General features: G+C 36.7%; 1 long non-coding RNA gene across 1 annotated transcript; it reads left to right on the top strand.

Annotated features, from left to right (window-relative positions):
* Nucleotides 1–3428: 3428 nt before the first annotated feature.
* LOC102148888 (uncharacterized) lies at nucleotides 3429–10499 on the top strand. The gene is made up of 2 exons (XR_002810238.2): nucleotides 3429–3604; nucleotides 10374–10499. It is a non-coding gene; the product is annotated as an uncharacterized lncRNA (long non-coding RNA).
* The last annotated feature ends 10297 nt before the right edge of the window (nucleotides 10500–20796 follow it).

The following is a 20796-nucleotide window of genomic DNA, read 5'->3' on the forward strand; positions in this document are numbered from 1 at the left end:
GTCAGGTGAAGCAGTTCAGTGACTTCAGGTAGAGGACACTGGAGGCAGCAACATATTCATTAATTCATTCACTCAATATTCAAGCAACAAGCAATGTTCAATGTCCTAGGGATAGAGCAGTAGACAAGACAGGTAATGACCTTTTCCCCATGGACTTTTGTTGCTTGTCAACGAGTCAGGAGCTGAGAAGAGAAGGGGACTATGTGAAGCAGAAAGGCAAGAAGAGAAGGGTTCACAGGTGAAATGCTACAAGCCTGCTGTTATAACAAGATATGAATAAAGGTGGAGGCAGAAAAGATGCGGGGAGAAGACTAGAAGACTAGAACTACAGAGGTAGCTTATCAGAGATAAAAGAATGATGGGCATGTACTGGACAAGAAATGAAAAAGAATTGGTAAACCTCAGATATGGGGAGAACAGAAAATGACTAGTGTAAAAAAAAAGAAGAATTGAATATGCTGGAGGAAGACAAGATCTTAGGGGAAAAAGCATAACAGAAGACGAATAAACAAGGTGAGAGAGATTTGGTATTAGAAGCAAGGGAGAAAAGATATTAATGAGTGCTTACTAAAGGCCAAGCTTTATATTAAGCATTTTAGAGATACTTATCTTATTTAATCTGCAATGACATAGTGAGTTTTTGCTTCCACTTTGCTATGGAAGGAACTGAAGTACAGAGGAGTTAATAATTTTTCAAGATCACGGTAAGAAGGAAGTAGGGCAGAGATTCTAAGCACAAGCAGAAGGATTCTTCTTGTATGCGAAGGTTTTCCACTCCCACTGTCACAGCAAGGCAGAAGGTAAGACACTGGGGTTGGGTCGGGGGGTGGGGGAGGGTCGAGATATGGGAGGGAGGTTACATTGAGAAGTTGAGAAAGTTCCTACCTGATGGTTCCTACATGCTGCAGGAAGTGGGTGAGCTCCTTTGCTGAGCATGAGGGGGGAAGGTGGGAGAGACAGGGGTGTGAGAAGAAGGTAAGGGATTGAAAAAGCTGTGGTAAGGAATGAATGCAGGACATTAAAATAAACACATGCATGGCCAAAATTCCCCTTGGCGTAAACCCTTCTGACCAAAACCCTTTCCCCAGGGTACTGCCCATCTCTCTTCTTTCCTTCAAAATCAAGCTTCTGGAAAGAGTAGACCCTACTTCCTCATTCCACCCTCTCCCTTCTCATTCCTTCCTCTTCCATTTCACCGAAACTTTCTTATTGAATCACCACTGACCTCTTTGTTCAATAAAGTAATGGACTCCTTCAGTTTTCACTTTACATGTCATTGTCACTGTACTTGAGACTTGTTCACTCTCCTTCAAACTCCTTCTCCACTTTTGCTTCCAAGACTGTGCTCTTCTCCATTTTTCTTGTTTCTTTAGCCACTGATTCTTACTTTTCTTCAATTACTTGCTTTTTAAAAATTGATGAGTGGCAGTGTTCTGCTCTGAGATCTTCCTCTCCCCTACCCTTACCGCTCCTCCCTTCATCTCCCCTCCTCTCTCCTTCTTAGGTACTTTTAAGCTGAATTCAGTAACTAAATTTTGGAGAAGAGAATCCCATTTTTTACTTTTCTTGATTCCCTAAAGTCTTAATGATAAAAACTTAATTTTATGATTTAAATTTTTTCTCATAAAGTGGATTTCTGCTGAAGATGAATCTCTTGCTGTCTAGAGTTCTTAAATTGTTCTATGCTTTCAGCAGCTTTGTTTTTGTACTCTCTTCCTTGTTTTACAGAGATTTAATTTAAATTATTAGAATGAATTACTTGTCACCTCCATTTTGCTAAGTACGTTTTGACTGTTCCCCTCTCCCCTCCCTCTTACTGAAATTACATTCGCCACTTAACTCCACCTACCGCCAAAAATGTCTACAGACGTTGCTTTGCTTAAAGCCACAATGTCCAGCAATCTTTGTGAGAAGCCCAGCTCTTTGCCTCACAAATGCCCTCTTTAGACTCTAAGCATTTTCTTCTTTATGTTAGCTAATATCTTTGCTAATGTTTTAGCTGTTTATTGACGTAACTGACTCTCGAATTGTTTTTATTAAGTTCTGTAATACTGCGGGGAAATACTCTAAATTCTATAATAGTTATTAATATTAATATTAATAACGGGTGCTGTTTCACAGGTCAGTTGCTAAATTAAGCTAAGTTATGGGCTCATAAATGTCAGAACATCAAAGCTTCACAGTGGGAGACCCTGGCTTCCTTTCTATGGCCCTGGGTGAGTAAGTTAACTGATCTTCACATTATTTCTTGGTAATTGTCAAAGGGATGTTTTGCATTTTTTTAGATCTCAGCTACATCTAAAGAAAGTGAATTGATAAGACCCTCTAAAATTAGAAAGTTGTAGCATTATGCCGTAATAGATGTCTTAATAATTCAACTTGTCATGCAGCATGCAATTAAAACTTTCCTTTGGGACTCAAGAGAGAAATCCCAGTTTCTTCTAAAGAAGTTTAGCCAATACATAACGAGAAGAATAATTCAAGTAAATGGGACTGAATTTCATAGAGAAAAGGAAAATAAAAACAAAAATCTTTTTAACAAGGAAATTAATTATCACTGCACTTGATGATTTTATAGGTTTTATAATCTCACTTATTAGATCTTTTTATTATTCCCAATTAAAGCAGTATTATTATTTTTCATTTGGTAGAGAAAGGGGCATTAAATTTCTTTCATGAAACCATCAGCCAAAATTATCCTTCTTTTCTAGAATAAGCATAACTGATACTACGTATTACTTTGATTTAAAAGGAATATATGCTACCACTGACATTATATTTCGCTAACATAGTGGAAGAATTTTGAGTGAGCTTAATCAAAGAAGTTTATTTTTATATATTTATAGCTATATCAATATCCATATTGACATTTTCCTATCCTTTGTATCTGATTATCTTATGTATGCTTTCTCTAATCCTGTAGTAAGACAAGTCATTTTGTTTTATATCAGCTGGAGTGTAAAACATTGGATGATAGCCATGTAAATGATTTTTTTTTCTGTGCTTACTGTTATGACTAAATTGTCTATAGATCATTTGCGCTATTTCATTGATTCTAAGATGCCCAATTCTTCTTTTACATTTAACATCTCTGAAATAAGGAGAGTAAGTGATCTATCGTAATTAAATCCTTAGTACTTTTTCTTTCTAGGGGGTTCAAAGCATAATGTACAAATATACCTTTCACAGTTAACAGTTGCAGATTCAATAAAATACTCAGTATTGGGGCCACCTCTCAGAGTGTAGCACAGTTTGGCAAAGACTGCCTATTGTCCTGCAATAATCATTTTGCCACATTTTCAAAATTTTAGCTGACATAGAGCCAAAAAAATCTAAGTTTTACCAGACCACCTTAAAGGTTACGGTCTTGGTTTGCTAAGGCTGTCTTAACAAAGAACTACAAACGGAGTGGCTTAAACAAACTTATTGTCTCACAGTTCTAGAAGCTTGAGGTCTAGGATTAAAGTGCCAGGAGGGCCACACTCCCACTGAAGATGCCAGGAAAAACTCTGTTCCAGCCTCTCTCCCAGTGTCTGGTAGTTCCTTGGCTTATGGCAGCTTAATTCCAATCCTCATCTGGCGTTCATGTTTGCCTCTTTGCATGGTGAGTTCTTTTTATAAGGACATCAATCACATTGGATCAGGGCCCACCCTACTCTAGTATGACCTCATTGTAACTAAGTACATCCTCAATGGCCTTATTTCTAAATAAGGTCATATTCTGAGGTACTGAGGATCAAGACTTCAACATATGGATTTTGAAGGATGCAATTTAACCCCCAATAGTGACTACATTCTGGTCAATGAGATGTAAGCAAATGTGTCAGCTTCCAGAAGCCCTCCTGAAGACACAATTGTCATGTATTCCTTACTACTTTTCTTTGATTCTTCCTCCATCTTGCTCCCTGGAAGAGAGATATTGCCTTAGAAGCTGAGGATAAAGTCTACAGCCCAAGTATGTTAGAGCAGTGGTCTGAATGGAGTCTTGGTTCCTAAAAACTTTGTAGAGCACAGCTGCTATACCAGCCTTGGGTCAAGCTGCTATTGTTATGAAGTTTTCTGTTTTCTCAGCCAAATACAATTTGACTTTATATATGAGCTTTTGCAACATCAGTTAGAATCTTGGCTTTAACACTTGCTAGCTGTGGGCCATTCACATGTGTCTTGAACTTTATAAACCTTATTTTCTCACCTATAAAGGAAAAATAATCGTATCTACCTTAATGTTGGTATTAAAATAGTACTTAATACTTGGCATAGTCCTAACATATAAGAGGTTGCTGTTGCTCTTGTGATGGAAATTTTCATTTGAGTGGGAAATTGGGATATATGTTTATTAAGGACCTTTCAATTCTGTTTTTATTATTTTATTGAAACAATATTATAAGCACTTGAAAGAAATAGATGTTACCAACATCCAATAGTATTTAGGTATTCATTTGTTCACTCAACAAACCTTTATTCAACACGTTCTCTGTACCAGCACTGTATTAGGCAATAAAGATGGAACAGTGAGCATAAACAGAATGGTCCCTGTTCCCACCCTCAGGAGGCTTACACTCCAGTTAGGTATAAATCAGGAGGAAGAGAAGCAATGTTACTGATGGTGGTGATGTCATACACATGACCTATGACCTCATCTATCTTGGAATGTGTTAAATGTGTTGTGGAAACGTGGAGCTGGGAGAGAAAAAGCTGCCAACTTGACAGAATCAACGTGGGCCATGAGTGCAGTGACATGAGAAAACATCAGATCTGCTGTCATTCAAACTGAAAGTGGCTTGCCAAGACACCTTACACTGAACCTAGTTCATTTCAGTTTGCATTTGCTCTCATTTTCTTTTGAGTGTGTTAATTTAATAACACTTATAACAATGAAAAAGCTAGTGAAACACAGCATGCCATCCATATCAGTAAATAGATGTCCCAAGATTTTAGTTTGAAAAAGGCTTTTTTATTATAACTGACAACAACAATTACAGTAATGATGACTTTCCTTGAGAGTTTTATTCTGAAGTATATTCCATCAATGGTGTATATAAGTAGTTGTCTATATCATCTTTGAAGAGATGCTCTCTGTCTCTAACTTTGAGGTTCATTATTATTGCTATTTGCCTTTTCCTTCCAATAGAGATTTTTTCCTTGTCTTCTTATGTTTTCCCAGCAGGAAGACTATTTTAAACAGATTGCTCTGTTCATATGTTCTGCCTCTAGAATTGGCATGATTATGTTGAGCCTTTAATGGGTGAATTCTTGGAAGTAAGGAAGGCTTCAGCTTGATACAGCTATACCTGGGTTTTGACCATTTTTCAATCAGTAACAACCATTTTGATGGTCATTTATCAGACCTTAAAACTCCAAGCAAAAGATTTATTATAAAAGACATAGTTTCAGAAAGAATTATTCAAAATCATCGAGATTGAATTACATCATAGTTAGTAAAAGTGAATTGGTTCATCTTTTGAATAATGTTATTGTAGAAACTGAAAAGCCAAAAAGATAAACTTTCTGGTGACAGTCCAGGGAGACTGGACACCTGTGGTTTTATTGATGCATAGTGTCTAAAAGTAAATAAAGCATAATGCAATAAAAGAATTGCCGTGCTTACGTTTATGTCTTCTCCAGTTTATTTAGGGCCAGTGTTCGTCATCTGGACTGGGCTCTGCTCTTCTCAATTACACACTTAGACTGTCAGAGCCTAAATATTTATAGAATGACTATCCATGCACCATATCAGTTACAATGCTAAACTTGTCTTTCTACCAAGATAGAGGACATTTAGATAATATAAAAGTATATATTTATCTATTGTGCCAAAGTATTTTTATGATTCACGGATACTTAGAATAAATGTACTTGCAAGATTAACTGATTTTAATGTACATCCTGTGTTAGAACTATTACACACTGTTTCATTATTGTTTATTTGGAATTACATGGTCTGTGATCAACAATAGCAAAAAGTCTACATGCTAATTTTCTAGCTTACAGATACGTTCAGCTGTGTTTACTTCTTTTTCGGTATAAGGAATGTCTAAAATATTTTCTGACACTATGCCTTAGGGGAAAAAACGTAAAAGAATTTTAGAGTTTCAGTTTGTGTTAGGTATTAAAGCATTTGGTAAATCTGACTTATAATGACAATGTTGTATGGAATTTCAGCACCTTTTTTGATCTTCATTCAAAACCGAAGCCATTTCTGAATCTGTATGCAGTCTAGTTACCTATTCATGGGTGTAGCTGAGCCACTAGCATTCTGGGTTATTGGCCCTTGCAATGACTGCGTGAATGCACTGTGGTATGGAGACTTCAGTTCATTTCAAATCTTTCTCATAGTCACAACTGGAATGAAGTTGATGCTTTAATCACATGCTTTAGTTCATACAAATTAATGTTGTTTCCTCATAGCTCAAAAGAAAATTGCATAGATTTGATGTTCTCACAAATGGACTTTAAACTGTTGGGCGATGGCATTTGGAGAGAAGGAAGTAGCCAGCATCCTTTTATAACATCTTTCCTTTTTGAACATTATCATGTATAGCTCAAGGCATTTGACAAAGTCTTCCAATACAATCAGTGATCAAGAATATGTTGGAAGACAGAGTGTTTGTGGGGCCCTCCATCCCCTTTCAGGGACCAGACAGTCCAAGGGCAGAGGCAGAAGAGGGGCAGCACGGTGGGTCCAGAATAGGCTGGGTGCAGGGCCACTACATAATTTTACTAGATTTCCAATCTTGGGAAATTTACCTACCCTCTCTAAGCCTCAGTTTCTTTGCACAGCAATGATGATAGAGATGAGAGGCAGTATAGTCTTTTTTTTTTTTTTTTTAACATGGAAACAGCAAGATGCTATAGTGTGGCCATTAAGAATGTGGGCTCTGGAGGCAGACTGTCTGGGTGTGAATCCTGGCTCCCTTCACTGGCATGGAACAATGACTTAACCTCTCTAGGCCTTACTTTATTCATTTTTCAATTTACTATAATGGTAGTACTTTTCTCTTGGTGTGTTATTATAAGAAATAAATGAGATTATCCAGGTGAAATATTTAGAATACCATCTGGAATGGAGTAAGTGCTTAACAAATTTGATGTTTTAGTTATGATTATCATGTGCTGTAAATAGAGAAGTTGAGAGTTAAGTTTGAGAAGGAAGGCAAGGACTATATCCTAAAGGAATTATTTTCCTGTTGTAAGTGGAAATGGAAATCTTGCATTTTAGCAAGATTCTACTAGCTGTGTGGAAAAGGTTTGTATGGAGGAGGGCTTATCCTAGAGGCACAGTTCAAGGTCCTCAACCAAGAAGGGACAAATGGGCACGTAAATAAGAAGATGAAGTCATGGATTTCATGTTACTTTTCAGGCAGTATGGACAACATTAGGTGACTAAATATGTCGGAAGTGAAAGAAGTTAATAACCCTTTTGTGCCTTGAGCAATAAAGTCGTATGATAATGATCATATTTGATAAAGGTAGATAATGGTCCCATTAACAGAGATGAGAAAAGCAGGAGAAGGTTTGGAAGAATAAAGATGATGAAAGTAGTTTTAGAAAATTAGGTATCTATGCTCAGGGCCAATATTACATGATAATGGGAGAAGTGGTGAAGGTTGTGTGGGGGACAGTGACACAGATCTCTGAGAATTAGTGAATCAGACAGTCTGATTTCCTACCAAACAGGGCTACAATATGACTGCTTCTTTGAAAAATTTGAGATGCAATTGGAAAGCACGCAGGAAAGAAAACACACATTTTAACTTTTGCCTTATTATGAATTAATTAAATTAAACAGCTGGTTTTCTCCTACTACTCATCTAAGTCTACATGGACTACTTGAAATGAGTAATTATTGAAATGAGAATTATTTTGGAGAATAGAGTTTGTCTAAAGGACGAATTACTGGGTAGAATATTATAGTGAAAAAACAAAAGGCTAGAAGATATCTGGAAAAAAGAAAAGGAGGAAGGATAGAGCAATGCAAGTGCTAACAAGACATTTTGGCTCCTTTGCACCATTACTTGGGGCTGACACCATTAATTTTTCCAAAGGAATTAGTACAGGTCTTTCATTTATTTAATAAATATATATTAAGTAACTACTATGTTCTGAGCACTCCTAGGAGCTCAAGATGCAGTGATGAACAAGAGAGTTCAGGGATCTGCCTCAAAGAGCCTACATGCTACTTGGAGGAGACAGGTTAAATTAACAAGTTAACACAAATGAATAAATACAAGAAGTATAGATTGAGATTGGTAAAATAAAGGAAATTAACAATGAGATATGATGGAAATGAATGGAGAGTTCCTACCTTAGATACTCATGGAAAACCTCATCCAGGGAGACATGAAATGATTTTCAAGTATCTTACAGTAATTGTTAGAAGAGACATGGACAGTATGGGGACATAGATTTTAAATTCAGGGAACTTTTTTGGCAGAATGAGAGTTACTAGTATATGCTTTTAAAAAATAAAAGATAAAATGAGAGATATTAGAGTCTACTTATGTATTTTTGAGAATAATCAAGTATAAAGGAAGAAATTGACTTTAGAATTTAGAATTTAGAAAGAACTTAGCACGAAGGGAGATAGTATCAAAAGTAGAATCTTGAGTGGTAAACTGGGATGGGATCCTGAGCACAAAGAGAGAAACAGCCTTTGGTAGGAAATGGACATGGCTTCCATTGTAGAGGAGAGAAGTTGAGTACACTGCTATATACTCAGATAAGTTAACCGTTTTGTTGACAGGTAAAACAAGGACTTCCCTCCTGTTTTTGTTTTTCTGCTTTGTTTCCTGTTTTATTCCAACCAAAGTAGGGAGAGAAATATTTAAATTGTTCACCATGATGTGCTGATTTCCAAACTTCCAAATACACTTAATTAAAGCTTTTCCCATGAGTGAAAAATTCATTTTGATGTAAATGCTGACATACCGAGTAGAGTTTATATTTTTATTTCAAACTTTGAAGAAAAATGTCTTGTATAAACTATTAGTTCTCTAAGAAGAAATATGCCCAGCACTGAGCAATTTCATGAATCATTGGTCTCTGCTGTTGCACTTAGGATGTTTTCTAGATTGTGTCTAAAGCACAGCTGTGTAGCATTCTAGTCATGTTTGTATGTCTACAGGGAAACATTAAGTATTTTTTATATACAAAATATCTTAGCATATAAAAAGAAAACATTAGAAAATTGGTTTAAGAAGAGCACAAAATGCAAAATTAGCAAAAATTTTCTATACTGAGGAAAAGTTCTCGAAAATGTCAATCTCATTTTTATCTAAGCACAAAATTTTGATATACTGGAAAATAAGCTCAAGTTTCATTGTAATTCTTCATTTGATTAACATGGTAAATATTCTGAGAGGTCTGCATCTCATATGTCATTTGAATGAATTATGATGCTAATTAGTCTAGAAATCATGATAATTCAGTATACTGATGAATTCTTAAATCCTATTTTTTGAGTACTTAAGTATAGAATATAAATTTTTTTCTTGTTTGCTCACTTTCCCTAGGACTCAGGCAACTTGAAACCTACATCTTCAGCTACCTACGCCATCATTCTTCTTTACGATTTGTTAACTCCATGCACATAACATTTGACATTCCAAATTTTAAACGAACTCTCACGGTATAAAAATTTTAGAAAACACAGGATCAGTTTGAAATTTCCAACTTCCATTCCCTAATTTAATTATCAGCCTGATAAGTTAGGTTTCTTATCGTTCATTCATTTATCGTTAATTAATTAATTAATTCAACAAATATTCATTGATACCTAATATGGTAGTATTAGACAAACAGAAGAAAGTAAGACAGCAGAGGCCCCTGCCCTCATGAACCTATTCTTTATGGGAGAAAACAGACATTTAACTAATAATTTCAAGTGTGATGAGTGCTAATAAGTGAGAAAACACAAGGCTTTGTAGAAGTGCAAGGCTAGCCAGGGTTTCACAGACCAGAAGAAAGATGGAAACAATCAGATGATAGAAACATGAACATTGTCCAACCAATCCTTGACCTTAATTTTTAAACATCCTTTTTTACATTCTTGGCTGGGAAAAACACATGTATAATTTTGGAGAAGGGTGGTATCCTGGATGCTTGGTCTGAGTAGATTAATAACTTAAGTTCATGGAGCAAAAATCATCCTGATTTATATATAATTGTAGCCTATTTAGTTCAGTCTGATAATGAAACTTTATCTACAGTTGTCCAAACATCTTGGATCTAGAAATAGCTGTACGTTTCCAAACAAATCATTTCTAATTTTTATGTGGTAAATGTAATGACAACTTGAAAACTAGCTTCTAAATGAATAATGTCAGAAGATGTATCAGTGTTTCTAATTTGTACTCTTCTTTTTCATTTGGCAGATAAACATTTTCAATGGAGATGATGAAATCAGTGCAGACAAGGCTGCTTTTATTTAAAAAGGGGAATGAAAAGCATGCTTTTTAAACTAGTGGATTGGCAAATAAAGTCAAAGGTTTTGAAAGATCTGGCTGTTGTCCGACTGATTTAAAGGTATAGATGTCTAGAATTTGGAAGGCTTACTTTTAAACTATTTTTTAAAATATGAAATTACTGTATGACAAAGCTTGATAGCTTCCCTTTAATCAGTATCAAGATATGTAAGCCTTTTACACTGTTCCGTATTGCAAGAAAATTCTTCATAGGACCTCTGGTTAGCGAGTAGAATTGTATAAATTGTTTCACATCTCAGTGAACCAATATGGTGGCTGGATCTCTGCATAAAACGTGACATAAGAAATCATCTTGAAATTTATTCAAAGAACTCAGTTTTCCAAATTGCAGGACTCCTTAGTTTTCTGGTTTATTTACTAAAAGTAAATAGTCAAGATCTAGAAAAAACATAATAAATTGGGATGGATTTTTAGTGCATTTCAAGTACTAGAGAGCTCAATTCTTTTACCTATCCTAAATCACTCTCTACCTGTATAGTAAGTTCTGTATATGAGATAATTTAAAATTTTCAGTTAACTAAAGTTTGTGTATGTGGAGATAGATAGATAAAATTATATTTGTGATTAGGGAACAATCACAGGGATTAAAGAGTGTACATTTAACAAAAAGCGCAGATTGATTATATTGCTAGAATCAAATACTGTTAGAGCTGTCAGTGGCAGAGAGAAAATGTCCGAAATTGCTAGTTACAAACCAAGATCAAGACAGGGCATACCGTGCTGATGATGAAGTGGGAAGAAATATAAGTTGGGACTAGAATCCAGGCTTTGTTATTCATTTATCTATTTCTTTATTCCACAACCATTTATTTATTGAGAGTCTGTTATGTGCTAAGCACTTTCCATGGAAGCTAAAGAAACAAAGATGAATGGGTATTACAGTTCCCAGCCCTTTGTCTTATATGCTATTGTTTCTGGGCATCCCTATTGCAACCCTTTGGCTTCTTCAGAAAAACATTATAAACACACTAGAGAAGAAATAGAAGAAATAGTAGGTCTGGAAGATTAATTTGGAAAATCTATACGAAACAGAACAAAAAGAGAAATATGAAAGAGGAGATAAAATTGGAAAGCCCATTCAAGACATATGATATCTGAATAATATGAGTTCTAGAAGGATAGAGCAGAGAAAAGGTAGAAGGAGGAATTATGGAAATGGATTTCCCAAGGCAAAGAACATAAATACCTCTGTGGAAATGACCCACAAAGCACCAAGATAATGGACTAAATTAAGCATATTGTTGTCAAGTTGAGAACAACGCTCAGAAACAAATTTATGGTTCTAATTGTTCACAAAAAGAGAGAAAAAATTATAAAAGAAATATATATGTATAGTATCAAGAATCAGAACTGCTTCCGAGTTCTCAACAGCAATACTCCAAGGTAGACTGATGGATTAATTAATTAATTGAATTAATATTCAACATTCTGAAGGAGAATGAGATCTAATCTAGAGTTCTATACTCATGCAAAATGTTAATCAAGTGGTGGATAGAATAGACTTGGAGATGGGAGCAGTCTCAAAAAATATGCGGAGCCAGCCCCGTGGCCGAGCGGTTAAGTTCATGCATTCCGATTCTCAGCACAGGGATTTGCTGGTTTGGATCCTGGGCTGCTCATCAAGCCATGCTGAGGTGGCACCCCACACAGCACAACCAGAAGGACCTACAACTAGAAAATACAACTACCTACTGGGGGGTTTTGGGAAGAAGAAGGAAAAAAAATTGGCAACAGATGTTAGCTCAGGTGCCAATCTTTAAAAAATAATGCTTCCCATATGTTTCTCACAAAGCAACTGTAGTATATGCTCCACAAATAGGAGAGAGGAAACCAAAAATGAGGAAAATGTGAGATGCAGAGAACAAGCGGTTCAATCAAGGAGAGAGGTAGGCGATCCCCAGGATGATATGGAAGGCAGAAAGCAGGACAACTGCTGTGCCCTAAGCACAGAGAGACCCAGCCAAGATCTCAACATGTTCATAAATGTGTAGATCCGTGTACCTTAGAACATCACAACCATGCCATCCTTTCCCCCAAATGAGCAGATCACACAGTCAAAGCCAATAAATCTCACTTTCATTGATGAGATGAAAGATGAAAGACAAGACAGAATAAGGAGACAGCTAAGAGGACACTGAAGCAGGCTTCTCTCTTTCAACTCTCTTCTTAGCAAGAGACTTCAGATTCTTGCAGACTACAATTCAGAAAAAAAACCAGGAATTTACCCTACTCAGAGGAATTATCTTCTATATGGCACATGTTCACATATGCCTAAACTGCCCCTGATAAATAGATGAGAAGCTGATAACCGTGATTGCCTCTGGGAGGGGGAAATGGGTGGCTGAAGGAAAAGTGTGTCAGAGAATGGCTTTTCACTCTCCACTGTTACTTTTGAATTTTGCCCCAAGAGCAGGAATTATCTAGACAAATGGTCAAATTAAAATGATGGCAATGAAATGCATTCTCCCTCCAGAGCCTTCAGTCTCGTCAAATGTCTGTGAGGTGTTCAGCAGCTCACCAGTTCCACATAAGAGTCCACGTAAACAGACCACGGTGGGGCTTGCCTCCTCACTTCCTCTTGTCCCTCACCAGCAGGTTGGGACCTTTTGCAGGTGGTATTTGTCGAGCTAGAGAATGGTTCCTCTGGAGATGTGGGGACAGAGAGAAAGTTAAGGCTCTTGGAGCCTCCCTGGGGAGGTGGAGACCTGGGTGGTGTGACATTAGCAGCAGTGCCGAGGGGATCTGGTCTGGAACCTGGGGTGAGGCACTGCTCAGCAGTGCTCCTGTATCCAGGGCAGACCCCCTACCCTGCCCACCACACCAACATGGTGCAATAAATAAAGTTTCAAGTAGTAAGGCAGTGTCAGGCAGGAAAGCTGGAGGCAGGCAGACAGGGAGGGGCTTAGGGTGAAAAGCCCCTTGCTGTCCACTGAGTCCTCTCAGTGGTCTCCAGCTGTATCAAGTTTGTCTGTGTGCCCTGGAGTGCGGACCTGGCCCTGAGGTCCACGTGGGTACTCCCTATAGGGGCTCAGGCCCTTGGACCAGCGCGAAAGCCTGTTGCCTAGTGCAGTGTGCCTGAACCTAAACTTCCCCAGGAGCCAGAGTCAGCATCCGTGCTTTGTTTCTTTGTTAGTGGGAAATGAGTTCAGAAGAGGAGGCCTAAACATACATAAAGGTACTCAGGGACCAACAAAAAGGTCACATAATCAATTTATTTGGGAAGAAGGAGGATGGCGATGGTAGAGGAAATTATGGGTGAGCTGAAACCATTTAAAATGCTAGGATAACTTCATGCTCATATAATTTGCAAAATATGTATAATTTTTAAGAGGGTCAGACAGATTTATTTTTCATAGGAAATACAAAACTCTGCTAACGCATTTTCATTTTCAAAAGTTCTTGTGTTTTTGGTCAGAAATTCATGCAAAACTTACCATCCTTCCATTTTACTTAAGTTAAAGTCAGCATAATGAACTCACTGTTTATTCTCCCGATGTGGGTTGCCAAGTTTATGTTCTTTATGCAGATGAATGGACAGTTCTTCTATAGGGAAATTCTATGTCCAAGGAAAAAGGACCCGTTGATGTGGAATAAACACAATGAAATATCCCTGTCCCCTCCTGCTTATGACTCTGCAGCCCAGCTCTCAACAAGTAGCAGAAATGCCCACTCATGTTCATAGATTTGTGAGTCAGCTTTTCAATACCTTATTCCTAAAATGCATAGGTAAGTTTAATAGACGTTTGCAGAAAGCATCTAGTATAATAGATACAAACAAACAAATAAGCAAACAACAGACAGTAAAAGGGAAAACAAAATAAAAATTAGGCAAAACATAGTGCAAACAAAAATAAAAATATTATAATTAATATTGTCTGAAAAACTTTAACAAAGAGTATCTATGAGTCTAATGCTGCGTGTTTCAAAGCAACAAGAAAGACATCTTTTAAAAGGTTATGACATGATAAATTAAATAAATTTTTATTAAGAGGCTTAGAAGATGTAACAGGAAATATCCCAGAAAATAGAACAACAATAACAAAAGAGAGATGGAAACAGGAGGAAAAGTAATAAATTAGAGCACAAATCTCAGCGGTACAACATCCAACTGACAACAATTCCAGAAATGGAAAACAGAGGAAAAGGCTAGGGAGAAATTAGCAAAGAAATAATGCAAGCCAATATAGCAGGAGTAAGGTACGTGGATTTCCAGATATTAAAAAATCCAACGAGAGCTAAGAAAATAAGTTAAAACTTCATACCATTGCACATTATTATGGAATGTCAGAACTCTGAGGATAAAGAGAAGATCCTAAAAGATTCTGGACTGCCGGGGAGGGATGAGGAAGACAATGTCATATATAAAAGAATCAATAGTGAGAATAGTATTGGACTTCTCAGTAGTGGGACTGGAAAACAGAAGAAAATGAACAATTTCTTCAAAATTCTGAAGAAAAGTAATTTTCTATCTAAAATTGTCTAGCTAGCCAAACTGCTAGTTGTGGATGAAGGTGGAATTGAGACATTTTCAAATGTTTCAGATATTTCAGAAAACTTTCCTTCCTGTTCTAGTTAACCATATTGAGGGAAGTTTTCCAGTTTCACTAGAGAGTCTGGGAATAATTTAATTATAGATACACAGAAAGCTAAGCAAGCCAACAAACAAAAATGTGATGATTATCAAGTCTAAGTAAAACAAAAGTTTGTATAAAAAAGTAAATGCAATTCTATTGAGACATAACTCAGCAATAAAAATGTTTGCATGACCAAAATAAAGCAGACACTGAATATTGATTTAATAGTGATTTTTGTTACATCTATATTGGGAGGAGAAAAGAGAGAATGTCGTAAAATAGCTCAATACAAATCTGATTAGAAACCAATGGATAGTGTTTAAAAGGAAATAAAGTTTAACACTGCAAGTATGTTATTTCAAACAACAGAAGAACTTATTTTTTTCTAAAAGTATCTTTGTGGTCAGAAAGACAGGGGTTTGAGATGAGGAAAGTAAAACATTTCTGCCTTTTGTTGTTTTCAACATAAGTATATTCTTTCTATTAAAATGTCTCTTTAAGCCATGTACAGGTACTGGTTTGCTGAATAAGAATTAATTTCTCCAGTCTCAGCCTCTGCTGTCTCGTGTGTCTCTGTCTGTCTTCTCTTCTTGTATGGCTGCCAGTCGTATTGGATTAAAGGCCCATCCTGTTCATCTCGACTTAACTAATTACATCTGCAGGGACCCTTATTTCCAACTACCGTCATGTTCTGCGGCACTGAGGGTTAGGATTTCAACACACAGTAGGACCCCTTATCTGCCTTTTCATTTTCTGAGGTTTTAGTTATCCACAGTCAACCACGTACGAAAATATTAAAGGGAAAATTCCAGAAAGAAACAATTCCTACATTTTAAATTGCATGCTGTTCTGCGTGGCATAATGAAATCCCACTCCGTCTCGCCCAGGAAGGGACTCACCCCTTTGTCCTGCATGCCACACTGGATACACTACAGTCCCTTAATCGCCATCTCAGTTATCAGATCAACTGTTGCGGTATCACCGTGCTTGTGGTCAAGTTTCCCTTATTTGACCTCTAAGCACAAGAAAGGTGATGCTGGCAATCAGAATACGCCAGAGAGAAGCTTTAAAGTGCTTCCTTTAAGTGAAAAGGTGAAAGTTCTCCACTTAATAAGGAAAGAAAAAAATTATATGCTGAGGTTGCTAAGATCTACAGTAATTTGTGTTACAGTATATTGTTATAATGGTTCTATTTTATTATTAGTTATTGTTGTTAATCTCTGTGGCTAATTTATAAATTAAACATTATGATACGTATGTATAGGAAAAAACATGGTATATATAGCTTTAGGCACTGTCTGTGGTTTCCGGCATCCACTGGGGACCCTGGAACATACTATGGATAAGGGGGGACTACTTTATCCTTGAGGGGACACAATTCAACCCATAATGATGTATCACGGCATTTACATGAGTCTTAAGATTGAAGGACTTTTAGGAGTCTGAGCCAACCAAACAGTTGCAGCTTTACAAATAGAATTTCTCTCTTTTGTCACTGCTATCTGTAACTCAAGCTGAATTATACTAAATTATAAAATAGCTGATTGACTTTTGCAAATGGTATATTTGAATTGTGTGTGTGTGTGTGTGTGTGTGTGTGTGTGTGTGATTGGCCTTAGCAATATATTGTAAAAGGATTGGGGGGTCACATGTTTATGAGCAAGTCAGTCCCCAGGTAAATATCTGGGCGTATGTACACCCCGCTAACCAGTCAAGCAGAGGCTGCAAGCGTCTGATCTGTGTTGTGACTGTGTGGGCCGGACTCGGATTGCTGAGGGGAGAGTCAGGAGGCTCTGTTAACTAAGGGTAAACATATAGAGGAAGAAAATAGCCTCAATAGGTAGGACAATCTTAACAGGTTTCCTCGTTAAAAGTTCTAGGTGAAACTTAAGCAGTATAAGGTTACTGTGACTTAAGTGCATTATAAGGAAAACATCTATAATGAGAACACTTTTTTGCTATAATTACTGTCAAAAGTAACCTACATTAAAATTTCTTTGAAGATTTTTACATTTATCGCTAATAATATGTCCTCAAAAATACATTGATAATTTCACATCATGGTTTTTATGAAATTCACAGAATTTCATAATATTATTAAATCTAAAAATTGCTATGGTTTAGCGTAATTTACTATTCTCTTGTACTTCTTGCATACATTCTTTTAGTCAGTGACATATTCAATCAAATTTTATTGAACTCCTACTAAGTATACTGTGTGAACTTTTCCAGGAAATACACAGATGAATAAGACACAGTTATTGACCCCATGGAACTGTAATTCACAGTTGAAATTGTATGCATATAATAGTATACAAATCCAATCCAATTTTGGTTGAAAGGAACATAGTTTATAGTTAATCATGACCGAATGTAAACTTTAAAATATTTGTTACCCCAGGTTTCAAGAACTGGTATTAAATGTTGTTTGAGGGAAATGCTTTATTTAAATAAAAGTTTCTGTTTTTAAAAAAACAAAGTATTGATTACGATGTTCTATTTAGTCAATTCCTCTAACTCACACCCACCTCTATCTCCCCACATGTATTTGGGACGGAAAGAGGAACTCCTGTCTGCTAATGTTTTGGAGACCATCCAAGAAAGAATCCCTAACACTATATTTTACTAGAGATGCTTTTTATCTCAAAAGTATGCATAGAATATGAAATCTGGGAAAATTATTACCCAGTTTTTCTCTTCTAGAGGAATGTTCTAAATGATAGGAGCCAGAATATTTTTCTACCCAGGAGGTTTACTGACATTATTATTTATTTGATCCAGAACCTGTATTCTCCCTCTAAAGAAAACATAAGTACCACAATATATATATTCATCTAAGTTAAGATTGATGTCTTAAAGATTATTTTCAGAGAGGATGCTTTTAGTTCGAGTAATTTGGCTGTATTTCACCAGTATTATTACAAGACAATCAAATGTGGCTGGGCCCCAGTATAATTCTCAGTTACTCTGTTCCGTTGGGATGCTGGTTGGAAAGCCACTGTCTCCTTATATTCCAAAGACAAAAATTAGCTAACTAAATAAAAATATTTAAAAAAACAACTCTCTTTTCTCCCTCATTCATGTTAATTCTCTTTGCCCTAAAATTACTTCCTAGAGGTGATTTTCATGTTTCTTGGAGACTCTTTCTCTATATATCCACTCTAGTACAGAGTTAATTGTTTCTTCTAGATCTCATACTTTTTCCGTTTGAAGCATCATTTCTTTTCGCATGTCACTCAGAGTTTACCCATTCTCCTAGATATGCATTTTTCCTGTGCATTTGAGCATCATAGGAAGATAAATTCTACTCTTGATAATGGTGGCCTGGTCATGGAGTTACAGAAACCTATTATTTCTACAATTTTTCAATAGTGAGTAGATTCTGTGAGGGTGGAATGTTAAGATATAAGTATATTGCTTTTCTACATTCAAATTACATTGTCCTTGTCATAGAAATTGACCAGTGAAGTGTGCTTCTGACTTCAGAGTCCACGTGGATATAACCCATTAAGTTATTGTATATAACATTGGTCAGAAAAGCATACTGTGAAATGTTGCTTTTATTTAAACTTTCGCTGTTTTCTCTATACGGCATCAAGATTTAACTTCTTTATTGCCCTCTGGTGGTGGGCTCCTTGAACTGCATATTTAGAGGTCTGTGAAAGCGTGTTTTTGAGGCGTTAAATACATACTCAACTTCTCAGGTACAAGCTAAAGAGTAGATGATGGGAAACATTCAGATTTATGAAAACTGATTAAGAAAGTCAATAGTTTGTTAGAATTTTCAAAAACATGAAATATTTGTTCTCTTTTTGTCAAATAATCACATTTCATGAATAGACAGTATAAATTCTCGTTTGCATTGGAATAAAAGAATAATAGTTGAAGATTTTCTTCATTTGGACCAAATACCTTCTCTGAAAATAGGGAGTTAAATTAGGGGTTGGAATTTCCAAGATTCTTTTAAAAATAAAATGCGACAAATAATTTTAAATTATAATTTAATTTCAATTTCAGTTTAAATATCTGTATCTATATTGACTTAAACGTCGTACACTGTAGTTTCAGATGATTCCCTCCTTTGTATCTTCTGCTTCCATTCAACAAATAAAATACATATTGAGTGCCTATCATCATAGGGAATTCTGTGTGAATTGTGATGTTGATAAAGCTTGATCTGCCTTAGCACAAGGGCATGCCGCTTGTGTGTTGATGAATTTTCCCCCAGGGGGTGGAAGATGGTGGATGGGGAGAGGTCGGGCATGTCGCTGTGCTCCCCAAATTTTCTCCGTCCATTGTCAACCTTCAGTATTAGAAATGACTTCCTTTGTCAGAAAGGGTTTTGAGTTGTTAAAAGTTTTCCATTAAAATGTAAGTGCTTTCGAAGCCTGTAAAATATAGGCCATTATATGTTTTCCTTAGTTAGTATAAGCTGAATTTTGACAGAGCAGACTGGGGACTCTCTGTTCATATGCATGTGTGCGTGCTTATTTCTGTGCTGCATGCGTACCAAGTATACGAGAGAGCCCGGACTGGAAAGAGCAGTGGTATATGGGAAGAGAAAAGAGTATGTAAGATAGACTTCACGTACTGAATTTACCTCCTGGTCTGGGAGTAGTCTTATTTTCCACCATCCTTTGCTGATCTATTTACTAAATGCCCAGGGTTCCTGGGTACCCCTGGAAATTTTACAAGCCCATCAATATCCCATGTCTAGGGGATGGAACCTTGAAATTTTGCCAACATCATTCTCCTTTCCTTCAGAGTTTTTCTCTGAGCTACGTGGTGGGGTAGATACTTTGGTGAAAATCTGCACTTACTTGTTAAGTAGAAACTATTCTAACTGTTTAAACAAATAAACAATATTTTGAGTCAATTGCAGGGCACCTCCAGCCTCCACATAACAGAGATATGATGGGACAGGAAGGTCTTTTAATAGCCAGTTGAATCAGAATACAAAGCTGTTGAGCAATTCTAGGACCAACCTTGTAGTCACAAAATGTGGGAAGAGGCATCATGGATGCTGTTGTCACCTGCTTATCCCCTTGCACAGACACCAAGTAGCTCTTATATTGAAGTCAAAAGGAAGCATAATACTGGGACAAAGTCTGTGTTTAAAGTTTCTGTCTGATCATTTTTATTTCCCCCCTGCACACAGTAGGTAACTATTTAATATCCTCTTGATAAATATTAAAAATCTAAAAGATGGTTAATTTATTGGGGGCCATAACATTTCAACTTTTCTTTGGTGTAGGGGTTGGTGATGAAAAGTTTGGACACTACTGTTCCATGTTAATTTTCTTCACTTGAGAACTGCAGAGAAGAGCATTTAGATGGAAAAGGATGCCAAGAAGACTACAAGTAGAACAAAGGCATTTATGTTATTCTTTCTTATAATTTCATTTATTGGTTTTCAGCATTTAACTTGGAAAAGATGCCTGAGGCTGCCTAGGATGTACAGTCAGGATCAGACTTGTGCCGCCCCGTCCTCTGCCTGCAGCTGGGAACAGAGCCTGCTCAGCAGTGCTGGCGCAGGCCCTGGTTCTCGGCCCGCCTCAGGACCACTCAGGGCACTGGCTTGAATCCACCAGCCTCACCCTGCTCCGTTTGACTTTGTTTTTCCCAGCTTTAATGAGGTATAACTGACATATAACATTGTGTATGCTTAAGATATACAATGTGATGATTTCATCCATGTATATATATTGCAAAATGATTATCACAATAAGGTTAGTTAA

Source organism: Equus caballus, chromosome 9 (genome assembly GCF_041296265.1).
Source record: "Equus caballus isolate H_3958 breed thoroughbred chromosome 9, TB-T2T, whole genome shotgun sequence".
Taxonomy (NCBI): domain Eukaryota; kingdom Metazoa; phylum Chordata; class Mammalia; order Perissodactyla; family Equidae; genus Equus; species Equus caballus.